This window comes from Mustela lutreola, chromosome 9, assembly GCF_030435805.1.
Source record: "Mustela lutreola isolate mMusLut2 chromosome 9, mMusLut2.pri, whole genome shotgun sequence".
Taxonomy (NCBI): Eukaryota; Metazoa; Chordata; class Mammalia; order Carnivora; family Mustelidae; genus Mustela; species Mustela lutreola.
In genome coordinates this window covers 120,617,467-120,631,988 of record NC_081298.1, presented here as the reverse complement: position 1 = coordinate 120,631,988, position 14,522 = coordinate 120,617,467, and the positions used below count along the sequence as shown (strand labels likewise).

At 38.9% G+C, this 14,522-nt stretch overlaps 1 long non-coding RNA gene across 1 annotated transcript; it reads right to left on the bottom strand.

The window, feature by feature from the left end:
• Window positions 1-4,595: 4,595 nt before the first annotated feature.
• On the bottom strand, window positions 4,596-14,161 carry LOC131808190 (uncharacterized). Its single transcript, XR_009344716.1, has 3 exons — window positions 13,395-14,161; window positions 12,217-12,300; window positions 4,596-5,510 (listed from the first exon to the last, which is right to left on the bottom strand). It is a non-coding gene; the product is annotated as an uncharacterized LOC131808190 (long non-coding RNA).
• Window positions 14,162-14,522: the final 361 nt, after the last annotated feature.

Below are 14,522 nucleotides of genomic sequence, written 5' to 3'. Positions count from 1 at the left end.
ATCCCAGAGTCCTGGGATCAAGTCCCACATCCAGCTCCATGCTCAGTGGGGAGCCTGCTTCTTCCTCTGTCTACCACTCCTCTTGCTGTGCTCTCCATCTCTCTCTCTCTCTCAATCTCTCCCCAGCAAAAAATAAATAAATAAATAAAATTCTTTTTTTTCCCAAGATTTCATTTATTTATTTGACAGAAAGATATCACAAGTAGGCAGAGAGAGGGAGGAAGCAGGCTCCCTCTGAACAGAGAGCCCAATTTGGGGCTTGATCCCAGGATCCTGAGATTATGACCTGAGCCAAAGGCAGAGGCCTAACCCACTGAGCCATCCAGGTGCCCCAATAAAATCTTTAAAAAAAAAAAAAAAGAAAGAAGGCGTGCCTGGGTGGCTCAGTGGGTTAAAGCCTCTGCCTTCGGCTCAGGTCATGATCCCAGGGTCCTGGGATCGAGCCCCGCATCGGGCTCTCTGCTTAGTGGGGAGCCTGCTTCCTCCTCTCTCTCTGCCTGGCTCTCTGCCAACTTGTGATCTCTATTAAATAAATAAATAAATCTTAAAAAAAGAAAGAAAGAAAGAAAGAAATGGGTCTCAACTTTAATGTGTAAAAACCTTCTCTAAATACAGATGTCAAGGGAATCCAGGTTTGATATGAGGAAACCTACATTTTTAGTGCCCCTCTGGATAACACAGATGCAGGTGGTCTCAGAGTACCTTGTTAGGAACCCTCCCCTCAGGGCTACCTATAATGGTGGTAACTCTCCATCCCAATCAAAAACCCACAGGCAATTTGTAAGGACAAAGCCCAAAAGGAGGAGAGGTGGAGACAGTGGTGTTGCTGCTCTTCTGGACCACAGCATTCCTTCCACACTAGTGCTAGTCCTACTCTTCAAGCACCTACCAGATCATGATCATGGCCTTGCACAGAGCAACAGGATTTGACAAGGGTACCTCAGTACTGTTCATACACAGCATCTTCCATTCTCAAAGAGGCTTTTTGTGAGGACTTCCCCTGATTTTACAGTTTTTCTGTTCCTCTACTCTGAATGTTCTGTTTTTAAAGAGGGCTCAAAGATTTATGCTGTCCCAGTTTGAATTGACACTCCATTCATGGGCTTGGGAAATTCTTCTGCAGCACACTGAGAAGAAGAAATGGCAGAGCTTTCTTGAGCACTTTGAGCAGAAAGGCAACCCTCCAGATGTACCCTCTAGCTCCTCCAGAACACCAGGAGCAGCCCTGGATTCCAAACAAGAGTAGGCTGAGACCCAAAAATGCTCTTTGTGATCTTGGATCCTTCCAAGCCTCATCCTAGAATGAAGAAAATTCAGAATTGTGCCTAACAGAGTCCCTTGAAGTCTCCTACCATAATGTTCTAAGGAAGCACTTAGCCTCCCACTCACTTAGCAATGACAGAGTACTTGAGAATTACAAAGTGCATGAAGGACACATGGTTTTGTTGCTTTGTGGGCTCCATGCCAGAATTACCTCCCTAAGAACCACATACACAAAGATGATTTGCTGGGGAGGGAAGGTTGAGGGAGTGGACTTGCCTTTCATGCAAGACGGTTCCTCAGCTAGAGTCTCTTTCCATGTGTTCCTTCTGTACTGCTTGCCACAGGATTTGAAATTAGGGCAAAATTATCCTACTGACTTTTATTTTAATTTTTCCGGGTAACTTAAATGCTACATGGATCAATTTCCTTATAACATCATTATGCCAACCATTTAGCTGTTTTCTTTTAAATTGCATTCCTGGGGCACCTGGGTGGTTCAGTTAGTTAAGCATCTGACTCATGATTACAGTTCAGGTCACGAGCCCAGGGTTGTGGGATTGAGCCCTGTGTCAGGCTCCCAACCCAGCAGGGAGTCTGCTTGAGTTTCTCTCCCTCTGCTTGCATTCTCTCTCTCTCTCTCAAATAAATAAATAAATCTTTTAAAATGAAATAAAAAAATAAGTCCCATTCCCATTTCGTCTTCTTTGGAGTATGATTAAAGAAACATGGGCTTTGAAGTCTGACAGATATAGTTTGAGTTTGGCCCTGCCACTTGACCTTTGTGTGAATATAGGCAAGTTATTAACTTCTGTTTATCTAAATTTCTTTATCTGTAAAATTAAACTGGTTTTTCAGTAGAAAGTATGTACAACTATTATACTCCTTGTTTCTACAACTGGTCTATCATAGGTTTCTATAACTTCTTCCATTACCCATTCCATTGCTCCTATTGTCCTCACGCAGCCCCTCAGCTAGAAATGTTTCTTGATCTAATATGACAATTCAAAGTTTCATTCCCAGAGAGTCCTAGTCACTAGTCTGTACTAGGTTGCTACAGTCTAACATTAATTTTTACTACTGGGCATTGAGATGACCTAAGAACCTCTAAGATTCATGGAATACTCCTTCTTATTCACACTGTATAGCAACAACATTATTCCCCCTTAAAAATTAGGATCAACAACTCCATACAGTACAGTAATGCTCTTCTTTGCCTGTTGTTTCAGTGACACAATGAATCCAAAGACATCAAGTGGGATTTTCAACTTCTAGCTTAATTGAACCATTTTATGTCCAGAAGTGGAAATAAGCCTCTGCTGGAAACTAAACTTAAGACTTCTAAATCAACAGAGTCCAAGGTTGCAGAAATGGGAAGCAAAAATGTATATTACTAGGTACAGTAGTGAAAGGAGTCAGGCCACTTCCTCCCTTTGATGGGCTTATGGGATACTGGTAGAAAATGGAAGAAACCTTAGATAACTTACTGGTTCAGAGCATATACTTTATCTTACAGGACAGCACCTTAACCCATCAGGTGTTGTCTTCTGGTGGATACATAAATGAGTAAACAATAGATTATTCTTTCCTTCCAGTCTTCCCAGTATTCTCAGGAGTGGGACTATAATGATATAGCTGGTACCAGCAAATCATGTGAAATATTCTTTAGGCCAGTTTCTTCTCCTTCATTAATTGGTCAAAAGGAACTCCCAGGAGTCTGAACTACTTGTTTACACAATTTATTTGTACCTTTACTACTTGTTCAAGCCTGATTTGATAGAGATATAGATAATTTATATTATACACTTATATTACATATCATAATGCATGTTATAATGTGTATATATAATGTATATATTATAATGTAGTATAACATATAACACTATATATTATAATACAATATAATATTTAACATCATATAACATAGTATGTATATGTGTGTGTGCATGCTAAGGTCCCTACCAGATACTTGGGCATTACTGGACAATCTGGATCATAAGATCCAAGTAGCAAAGCAGCTTATGCTTATGGATTACTAAAAAATAAGTTAGAACAGCAAACACAAATAAGAGATATGAATTCAAATATACACTATGGAGTATTATGCTATTAAGGAGGGCATGTGTTATCATGAGCACTAGGTGTTATAGGTAAATAATGAACCACTGAACTCTACTCCTAAAACCCATATTGAATTGTATGTCAACTAACTAGAATTTTTTTAAAAAAATAGAAAGGAAGGAAGTAAAGGAGAAGAGGAAGCAAATGTTGACATGAAGGTGACATTCTTTTTTTTTTAAGACTTTATTTTTTATTTGACAGGCAGAGATTACAATTAGGCAGAGAGATAGGCAGAGAGAGAGGAGGAAGCAGGGACCAAAGGCAGAGGCTTTAACCCACTAAGCCACCCAGGTGCCCCTGAAGGTGATATTCTGAGCCATCACATGGAAGATGGATATTTTGGAGGGCTTCCCAACCCACAGTGGACTTTGTTATAGCAAGAAATCAATCTTTATTTATTTAAGTCAGAGAGATTGGGGATTGTTTATTGCAGTAACATAATCTAATATATTATGACTGATACATATATTGATAACAGAAGGGGTAAGGGATATTGCCAAGCAATAATCTAAAATCTGTGGTCTTGGATAAAAAATCATGCCATGGGAACAGAGGAAATGGATACTGGAGGCTGGAAAGATGGCAATTCAAGTTATCCAGTGGCAAATCATTTGGTAAGACTGTAGCTAACAGTAAGCTGTGAGGAGGCAATTATGTACTCAGTGAACTTGTATACAGAATTTAAAAACAGAACAAGGGTTATGTGTTTATTGCTGCATTTGGCAAAGAATTACAAAAAGAAAATGAGCTCATAAAGCATCTGTCTTTTGTTTGTTTTCAAACCATAACAAAAAGAATATGGTGTCTAGAAGGATTGGAAGAGGCAACTGCTACCCAACACCAACAGGAAAGATATATTTGAGAAACAAAAGTTAATTAAAATCAGGCTTAAAGAAAGATTCAAATCAAGAGCCAATTATACCTAGAGTTAACACCTGTGAGTGAATTCAGTCATCTCAAAAAAAAAAAAAAAAAAACACATTAAAGTGTCCCACCAATGAAATTCTTTCAGCTAGACAAAACAACTCAGGTGGGAAAAGGTGTTAAAAATGTGGCTGTCCCACTGCAGCCCAATAAACTCAAAGCATCTGTAATTGAAGAGAAAGATCAGGATAAGAAAATAAATACAGAAAATCTGAAAACTGTGTATTTTTTTAAAGATTTTATTTATTTATTTGACAGAGAGAGAAATCACAAGTAGGCAGAGAGGCAGGCAGAGAGAGAGGAGGAAGCAGGCTCCCTGCTTAGCAGAGAGCCTGACATGGGGCTCGATCCCAGGACCTGGAGATCACGACTTAAGCCAAAGGCTGAGGCTTAACCTACTGAGCTACTCAGGCGCCCCTGAAAACTGTGTCTTAAAAAAAAATTTTTTTGGATATTATTTGACACATGGAACTGATTTTAATCATGCTGATAAAGAGACTCTTAAGATTTTGAGATAAGTGAATGACCCAAGATAGCATGGGCTAGGACTAAAAGAGTTTTTGTTCAAATTTTTGTTGAAAACAACCCTTGGAGTCCAAATATCTACAGACAGCAAGTGGTCCAAGAAGGCTGTTCACACCCTGTTCCGGTGCTCATTTTAAGTGTGGCCAATGGGACTAATGTCAAAGGAAGTGCTTTTTTTGAGGGAGAGGCAAAGGTTACAGGCATCAGACTCTACAGTCTTCTCAGAGGGCCCACCTGGTGCCTAATCTGGAAATGATACACTTAAAATAATCCACACAACAAATCTTTAAGACCTTTCCAAGTTTCTCCCTGAGAATTAACCATCCTCCTTAATGTAATAAAAACACTATTTTTATACCTCTCCTGTATTACAATCATGTATATCCTACATCTAAACTTAGTTCCTTATGTCCTCTGTCTGAACTTAGTTCCTTGAGGGTATGTTCAAACTCTCATTTATCTATGTGTCTTTAGATAAAGGGCGCTCAAAAATATCTACCTAGTGTTGGAAGAATTGGACAACCACATGCAGAAGAATGAAACTGGGCCATTTCCTTACACCACACACAAAAGTAGACTCCAAATTGATGAAGGACCTCAATGTGAGACAGGAATCCATCAAAATCCTTGAGATGAACACAGGCAGCAACCTCTTCGACCTCAGCTACAGGAACTTCTTCCTAGAAACATCGCCAAAGGCAAGGGAAACAAGGGCAAAAATGAACTACTGGGACTTCATGATCAAAAGCTTTTGCACAGCAAAGGAAACAGTTAAGAAAACCAAAAGACAACTGACAGGAATGGGAGAAAATATTTGCAAATGACATATCAGATAAAGGGCTAGTATCCAAAATCTATAAAGAACTTATTAAACTCAACACCCAAAGAACAAATAAGCCAATCAAGAAAAGAGCAGAGTTGGGTATTATGGAGGGCACGTATTGCATGGAGCACTGAGCATGGTGCATAAACAATGAATTCTGGAACATTGACAAGAAATGTTAAAAAATAAATAAAAATGTAAAAAAGAAGAAATGGGCAGAGGACATGAACAGACATTTCTGCAAAGATATCCAGATAACCAACAAACACATAAAAAAGTGCTCCACGTCACTCAGCATCAGGGAAATACAAATCAAGACCACAAAGAGATACCACCTCACACCAGTCAGAATGGCTAAAATTAACAAGTCAGGAAACAACAGATGCTGGCAAGGATGCAGAGAAAGGGGAACCCTCCTGCACTGTTGGTGGGAATGCGAGCTGGTGCAGCCACTTTGGAAAACAGCATGGAGGTTCCTCAAAAAGTTGAAAATAGAGGTACCCTATGACCCAGCAATCACACTTCTGGGTATTTACCCTAAAGATACAAATGTAATGATTTGAAGGGGCACATGCACCTGAATGTTTATAGCATCAATGTCCACAATAACCAAACTATGGAAAGAACCTAGATGTCCACCAACAGATGAATGGATAAAGAAGATGTGATATAGATAGATGATAGATAGATAGATAGATAGATAGATAGTGGAATACTATGCAGCCATCAAAAGAAATGCAGTCTTGCCATTTGCAACGATATGGATTGAACTAGAAAGTATTGTGCTGAGTGAAATAAGTCAGAGAAAGACAATTATCATATGATCTCCCTGATAAGAGGAATTTGAGAGGCAACATGGGAGATTTGGGGGGTAGGAAGGAAAAAATGAAGCAAGATGTAATCAAAAGGGAGACAAATCATAAGAGACTCTCGATCTCACAAAACAAAGGGTTGCCAGGGGGAGGGGGACATGGAGGGGGTGGCTGGGTTATGGACATTGGGGAGGGTACGTGGTATGGTGAGTGCTGTGAAGTGTGTAAGACTGATGATTCACTGACCTGTGCCCCTGAAGCAAATAATACATTATATGTATATAATTAAAAGAATTTAAATTTTTTTTAAAATCCTCTTAGGTGGATTTCAGAATTGGTACAGATCAATACCTAGTGTTTCTATTTTTCACTTTCCAAATGGAAATATTTATTCTGATGATCCTATCACTGTTCCAACACTGGACACTCTTCCACCACTGGCTAAGTTGCAAGGGACAGGGGGAAGATAACTTGTCTTTTTAGCTCTTAAAACTCACAATCAAAAGCCACTACATGTAGAGACTCTAGTCTTTACACAGGGATCCTTGGTTTTGGGGTCATCCCCTTTGTGGAGGGGATGGGGGCATTCTGGGTCTGTGAACCAAGTATTTAGCATCCAGAAAGTGAGCTGTAGCGGATATTAGTTTATTCACCTATACTTCTAGCTCTTCTCCCTCAACATGACAGGATTGATCATATTGACCATATGACTGATTCCGGGCAATAATTTGGGAGCGCATATAATATAGAGCATTGATTTGGGAGCTGGAATATTTAACTGCTTGCCAGTGTGAGACAGTAGAGAACCGCTTTCCCCGTTCAGCAACTGGCAACATTCCAAATGATAGAGCTCCTGTAGCCTGGGTTCATGACTGGGGGCAATATAAGACAGAGGACAGAGCCCCTTGTCAAGCTGAAATGGGTATGTAGCAGAAGCAAAAAATAAACCCATTTTGTGGTGTTTTTGTTATCATCACCTTACATAGCATATCATGACTGATTTAGTGTTCTTACTTGAGTTCTCCAAGTTATTTTGAAATCTCAGTTTGCAGAATTCAGAAATCTTCCTTGAGGGTTGTCCACCCCCCCCAATCTCCCATTAAAATAAATAGAACTGCTCTGTGCCCCAATTCCAGCTGACAACCTGTCCTGCCTATCCACCCCAGTGATGGGCATGCACTATCTTGAGAGGGAATATTGTGAAGTGTTTTCTAATGTACAGCCAGTCAGTCTGCTTCCCTATTATTTCTACCCCTTACTCTTTTTAAAGAACTTCAATTCCAGTGTAGTTAACACACAATGTTACTTCCAGAATACAATATAGTGATTCAACAACTCTATATATTATTCAGTACTCATCACTATTAGTGTGTTCTTAATCCCCTTTACCTATTTCACCTATTTCACCCATCTCCCACCCACCTCCCCTCTGGTAACCATCAGTTTGTTCTCCATGGTTAAGAGTCTGTTTTTTGGTTTGTCTTTTTTTTTTCCTGTTTATTTGTTTTCTTTCTTAAATACCACATATGAGAGAAATCATAGGGTATTTGTCCTTCTCTGACTGACTTATTTGCTTACTAGCATTATAATTTCTAGCTCAATCCATTTAATTGTAAGTGGCAAGGTTTTATTTTTTTTTATGGCTTTGTAATATTTTTTCCAGTCACCTATCAACAGACACTTGGGTTGCTTCTATAATTTTGCTCTTATAAGCAATCCTGCAAAAAAAAAAAAAGGGGGGGGCATGCATATATCTTTTTAAATTAAGTGTTTTCATAATCTTTGGGTAAATACCCAGTAGTCTAATTACTGGTTCATATGGTAGTTCTATTTAATTTTTTTTTTTAGGAACTTCCATACTGTTTTCCCCAAAGGCTTTATCAGTTTGCATTCCCACCAATAATATATAGGGGTTCCTTTTTCTCCACTTCCTTGCCAACACTTGCTTCTTCAGTTTTTGTTTTGTTTTGTTTTGTTTTAGCCATTCTGACAGATGTGAGGTGATACCTCATTGTAGTTTTGATTTGCCTTTCCCTGATGATGAGTGATATAGAGCATCTTTTCATGTGTCTGTTGGCCATCTCTATATCCTCTTTGAGGAAATGTCCGTTAAGTATTCTGCCCATTTTTAATAGGATTATTTGGTTTGTTTGTTTTGTTTGGGTTTTTTTGTAGAGTTGAGTTGTATAAGTTCTTTAAAAAATTTGATACTAACTGTATCTCAGATATGTCATTTGCAAATATCTACTCCCATTTAGTAGGTTGTCTTTTAGTTTTTTTGGTTAATTCCTAGCTATGCAGAAGCTTATTTTGATGTAGTCTCAATAGTTTATTTTTGCTTTTGTTTCCCTTCCCTCAGGAGACATATCCACAAAGATGTTATTAGCTATGGCCAATATCAAATAAATTACTGCCTGTGTTCCTTTTTGGAATTTTTATAACTTCAGCTTTCACATTTAGGTTCTTTTTTTTTTTTTTAAGATTTTATTTATTTATTTGACATAGAGGCAGGCAGAGAGAGAGGAGGAAGCAGGCTCCCTGCTGAGCAGAGAGCCCAATGCGGGGCTCGATCCCAGGACCCTGAGATCATGACCTGAGCTGAAAGCAGAGGCTTTAACCCACTGAGCCACCCAGGTGCCCCACACATTTAGGTTCTTGATCCATTTGGAGTTTATTTTTGTGTAAGGTGTAAGAAAGTGGCTCGGTTTCATTCTTTTGCATGTAGTTGTCCAGTTTTCCCAGTACCCTTTGTTGAAGAGACTTTTTTTTCCCACTGCATATTCTTTCCTGTTTTGTAGAATATAAATTGATCACACAATTGTGGGTTTATTTCTGGGCTTTCTATTCTGTACTATTGATCTATGTATCTATTTTTCTGCCAGTATCATACCATTTTAGTTGCTATAGCTTTATAATAAACTTGAAGTCTAGAACTGTGATATCTCCAGTTTTATTCTTTGTTTTCAAGATTGCTTTGGCTATTCAGGGTCTTTTGTGGTCCCGTACAAATTTTAAGATTGTTTGTTCTAGTTCTGTGAAAAATGTTTGTGGTATTTTGATAAGAATTGCATTAAATGTGTAGATTGCTTTGGGTATTATAAACATTTGACAGTTTTACTTCATCCTTTCCAATTTAGATGACTTTATTTCTTTTCCTTGCCTAATTGCTCTGGCTAGGACTCTAGTAGTATGTTGAATAAAAGTGGTAAGAGACACTTTCCAAATGTGAGTAAGAATATTGAGATGAGAGGCACCTGAGTGGCTCAGTTGACTAAGGAGCTGACTCTTTGTTTTGGCTCAGGTCATGATCTCAGGGCCCTGCGATCAGGCCCTGCACCAGGCTCCATGCTCAGTGCAGAGTCTGCTAAAGTTTCTCCCTCCTTTTTCCTCTGCTCCCTGCCCCACTCTGGATTAGGACCTGGATATCTCACAAGCTGGCTCTCTCTCTTTCTCTTAAACAAATCTTTTTTAAAAAATCTTGAAATGAGATTATCCTGGATTACCCAGGTAAACCCTACATGTTATCACAGATATCCTATGGAAGAAAGAAGGGAATGGGTTTCCACTCAGCACAGTAGAAAGGAGACAGAGAGAGAGAGAAAGACAGACTGAGAGATTTGAGGATGCTACACTGGGGGCTTTGAAGATAGAGGAAAGGCCCATAAGCCAAGGGATACAAGCAATGCCACTGTAAAAGCTGGAAAGCCTGAGGAAATGGATTCCATGACCCTCTTCAGAGGGTGTAGTCCTGCCAACACCTTGATTTGGCCCAGTGAAACTGGTTTCAGAGTTCTGGAAGCCAGAAATGTAAGACAATAAATGTGTGTTGTTTTAAGCCACCAAGTGTGTGGAAATTTATTAAGTGACAATACTAAAATTATAAAAATATCAAAGGATTCCTTGTGTCTGACCTGCTGACACAGTCTGAACAACACTTCAAGCATCTGGAACAAACCAGTGCCACACTTGACACCCAACAGACAGTCTACACTACCTACAACTGGTGTGAGCCATCATGTCTTCCAAGGGCAGGAATGGCATTTTTTTCCCTTTATTTCAGACACACAAGCAGTAATTTCCATTCTTACAGGAATAAGTCATAAATTAAAATTTACATCATGTCTATAGCTTTTTCATACTACGGGAATGATTTCAAGTATTGAAATCAACATTCATTTTATTCAAACTATGCAATTTATTAATTCAAAATTTTTCACACTTTTAATATCATTGTCAGGATATAGTTTTATGAACTCAAAGGAGCTCCAGCATTCTGGAGAATGGACACTGTATTAGAAAAGTATACTATCAATATCAAAACCTTCTATGCAGCAAAGGAATCTGCCAACAAAACAAAGAGGCAACCCATGAAATGGGAAAAGATATTCACAAATGACACTATAGACAAAGGAGTGATACCCAAGGTCTATAAAGAACTCCTCAAACTCAACACTCAAAAAACAGATAATCATGTCAAAAAATGGGCAGAAGACATGAATAGACACTTACCCAAAGAAGACATACAAATGGCTAGCAGACACATGAAAAAATGTTCATCATCATTAGCCATCAGGGAGAGTAAAATCAAAACCACATTGAGATATCAGCTTACACCAGTTAGAATGGTCAAAATTAACAAGACAGTAAACAAGTGTTGGAGAGAATGTGGAGAAAGGGGAAGCTCTTACACTGTTGGTGGGAATGCAAGTTGGTGCAGCCACTTTGGAAAATAGTGTGGACATTCCTTAAGAAATTAAAAATAGAGCTTCCCTATGACCCTGCAATTGCACTACTGGGTATTTACCCCAAAGATACAGATGTAGTGAAAAGAAGAGCCATCTCTATCCCAATATTCATAGCAGCAATGGCCACAGTCACCAAACTGTGGAAAGAACCAAGATGCCTTTCAGTAGGCGAATGGATAAAGAAGATATGGTCCATATATGCAATGGAATATTACACCCCCATCAGAAAGGATGAATACCCAACTTTTGTATCAACATGGATGTGACTGGAAGAGATTACACTGAGTGAAATGAGTCAAGCAGAAAGAGTCAATTATCATATGGTTTTACTTACTTGTGGAGCATAAGGAATAACATGGAGGACATTGAGAGAGGGAGAGAAGTTAGTTGGGGGAAATTGGAGGGGGAGATGAACCATAAGAGACTATGGACTCTGAGAAACAAACTGAGGGTTTTGGAGGGGAGGGGGTGAGGGGGTTGGGTGAGCCTGGTGGTGGGTATTAAGGAGGGCACATATTGCATGGAGCATTGGGTGTGGTGCATAAACAATGAATCTTGGAACACTGTAAAAATAAATTTAAATTTTAAAAAATAATAATAAATTAAAATTTTTTTCAATTTTAAAAAAGAAAAGGTATACTGTCTTTAATGGATATTTAATGGGAAAAATGAAAAAAACTTTCCTTAGAATGTATTATCACTAAACGAGATCCTTAAAAGATGGCATCACCATTATGTCACCCACTTCTGGTCCCTTGCTGTGTGCTGCTATGAAATGTAATCAGCCAAAAAGAAAGAGGCACTTTGCTACTACCCTACTCCTGACTCACTCCCCTGAGCATGCCTTGGCATCAGTATCTTTTCCTGGAATGTGGACACAGCTGAAGTCATTCTTTTTTAGAAAGGTCCTCCAACTTGGTCATACTCCAGTACTAATATTTATTAGCTATACAATTTGGGGCACATTATTTAAGATCTTTGAGTAGATAAAGAAAGTAGCACTTACCTTTCAGGTCAACTGGAGGTTTAGGTAGACACATCTTGTTTAGCTCAATGGATGGCACCCAGTGAGGCATCTGATAAATAGAGCCTGGAAAGATATGTAAGATAAAGGGAATATATCTTCTATGTCCCTGGGTGTCTTTGGTATCTGCTACCTGTATTGCAGTTGTTCCAATGCTGACTTGCTCCTGCCTCCCATTTAGCGGCTCCCTTAGACCCTTTAGAACCATCTGGCAAAGAGCACTAGTCTCTTTCCTGTCACTCCCTCAAAAATTTTGTGGGTGTGAATATTTGAATACATGATTCATCCTCCCCTTTTGATTGAGAACTTCCCAAAATGTAGAGAACACATTTGACATATTTATGCTGTCTACACACTTAGCACATTTTACTTTATTGGCTAAATGCATACCATTTTAATTTATTGGCTAAATGCATAAAAATATTATTAAATGAGGAAACTGGGACATAGGACAGAAACAACTTGTTTTTGAAATGGTATGGGCTGTGATTTGTTTTGTTCTGTTTTGTTTTGTTTTCCCAGGGTGGGGTATGCATTGCCACTCCAGTGCCAGGCTAAAGTCACTAGACCAAAACCAGTTCTTGACATTATGGACCAATCCTGAGTGGTAAGCACAATCTCTACCAGCCAATAGGACCTCTAAGTCCCTCATTTGGAAATATATTTGGGTTAAATTCACAATTATGTGAGTCCATGTGCTTATTTTGAGATGAGAGAACAGTGGCTCTCTGATACACTCTGCAGTGTTACTTATTCCAACAACAGTGACTATAGGCCCCAGAATCCCCCTGACACTTGAAAACCTCTGTTCCCTGGTAAGGATCAGGCTTTGGAGGAGTAAAACATAGCACTCAACCTGACTCTGCCTTCAGGTGACGATGCAAAATTGGACCATGGGAGTTGTTCTGTATTCTGAAATGAGCACAAGCCTTCAGTGCATTTGAAGACATTATCAAGTTCTGTCCAAAGAGGGGCCCTGGAGTATAGGCCTGTATTGTGTTGCATGAAAGAAACTTATAGAAAACAAACAAGCTCCCTGGCTAATCTACACACCATCCTTGGTTATGCACTTGTTCATCTTTTTGACAACTTTTTAAAATAGAAGACAAAAAAATTATCACACTCTTATTTCAGAAAGGTATTGACATGGAAATTTTTACCTGAGCCCCTTCATCTTCCCATGAAAGGCAACAGACCAGCTGCTGATTTCTCCCTTAACAAAGTAGCAAGATCCAGCAGGCCTGTTATCTCCGTGTCATTTCTTTTGTTTTTCCTTTTTCATTAATTTTAGTGTACTAGGCAGGGAAGGAACAAAAATGTATGAGGGACAGTTCTAATGTCAGGATGAGGCATCAATAAAATCTAGAGTCCTGAGCAATAAACTGTGGAAGCTACAAGGAAGTCATATTTGAGGAGTTACTCTCCCAAAGTTAATGACAATCATTGATTTTTTTTTAACTGAATTTCAGAGATAAAGTCATTAGGACTTAGATCTTTGGCATTTTTGATGACTAGTTCTTCAGAACACTTTGTCCACATCTGTAATATTAAGACCATAAAATAAACCTCTTAAAATGATAATTGTGTACTTCAGTGAGGCCAGCAAGATCTCATTTTTAATGATATTCCATCCTCTTTTAAAACTTAGCCGTGACCTAGGTCCTCTGCCTTTTAGGAAACCTTTGTGTTCTTTTCTTACTCTAGGGCTTCTCACTTACTGATTCTGAGTCTTATTTCTCCCTGTCTCTTTAGATGCATTTATGGAAAGTATGTCAATAAACAGAAAGTTGGGTTCCTTAATGAGAAGATAGTTCTGAACAATGGCATAGAGTATATGAAGATGAAAGTGCAGCCTTTAAATGCAACAAACTCGCAGCTGTTGAAAAGACTAGATCACTTAAGTAAGACACAGGACCCATTTCCTGCAGTGCCCCTGCAAAGCACAGGAGGCAATAACGAAGTGAGGTCTGAAGGACTCTAAACCTCAGTGCACAAAACCATGCAACAAGACAAACATGACTGGACACACACTAACAAAGATCATATGTCAATTTGAAGAGTTTGTAAATGGTGTTCAATCTCCATTTAATTCTTTTTATAAGGAAAAACTTTTCTAAGTTTTATATTGACTTCCTTTTTAATTTTTTAATTTAAATTCAATGTAGATAACATTACTAGTTTCAGGGGTAGAATTTAGTGATCAGTTGCATGTAACACCCAGGGCCCACTATATCAAGTGCCCTCCTTAATGCCCATCACCCAGTTATCCTTTCCCCCCACCCATCTCC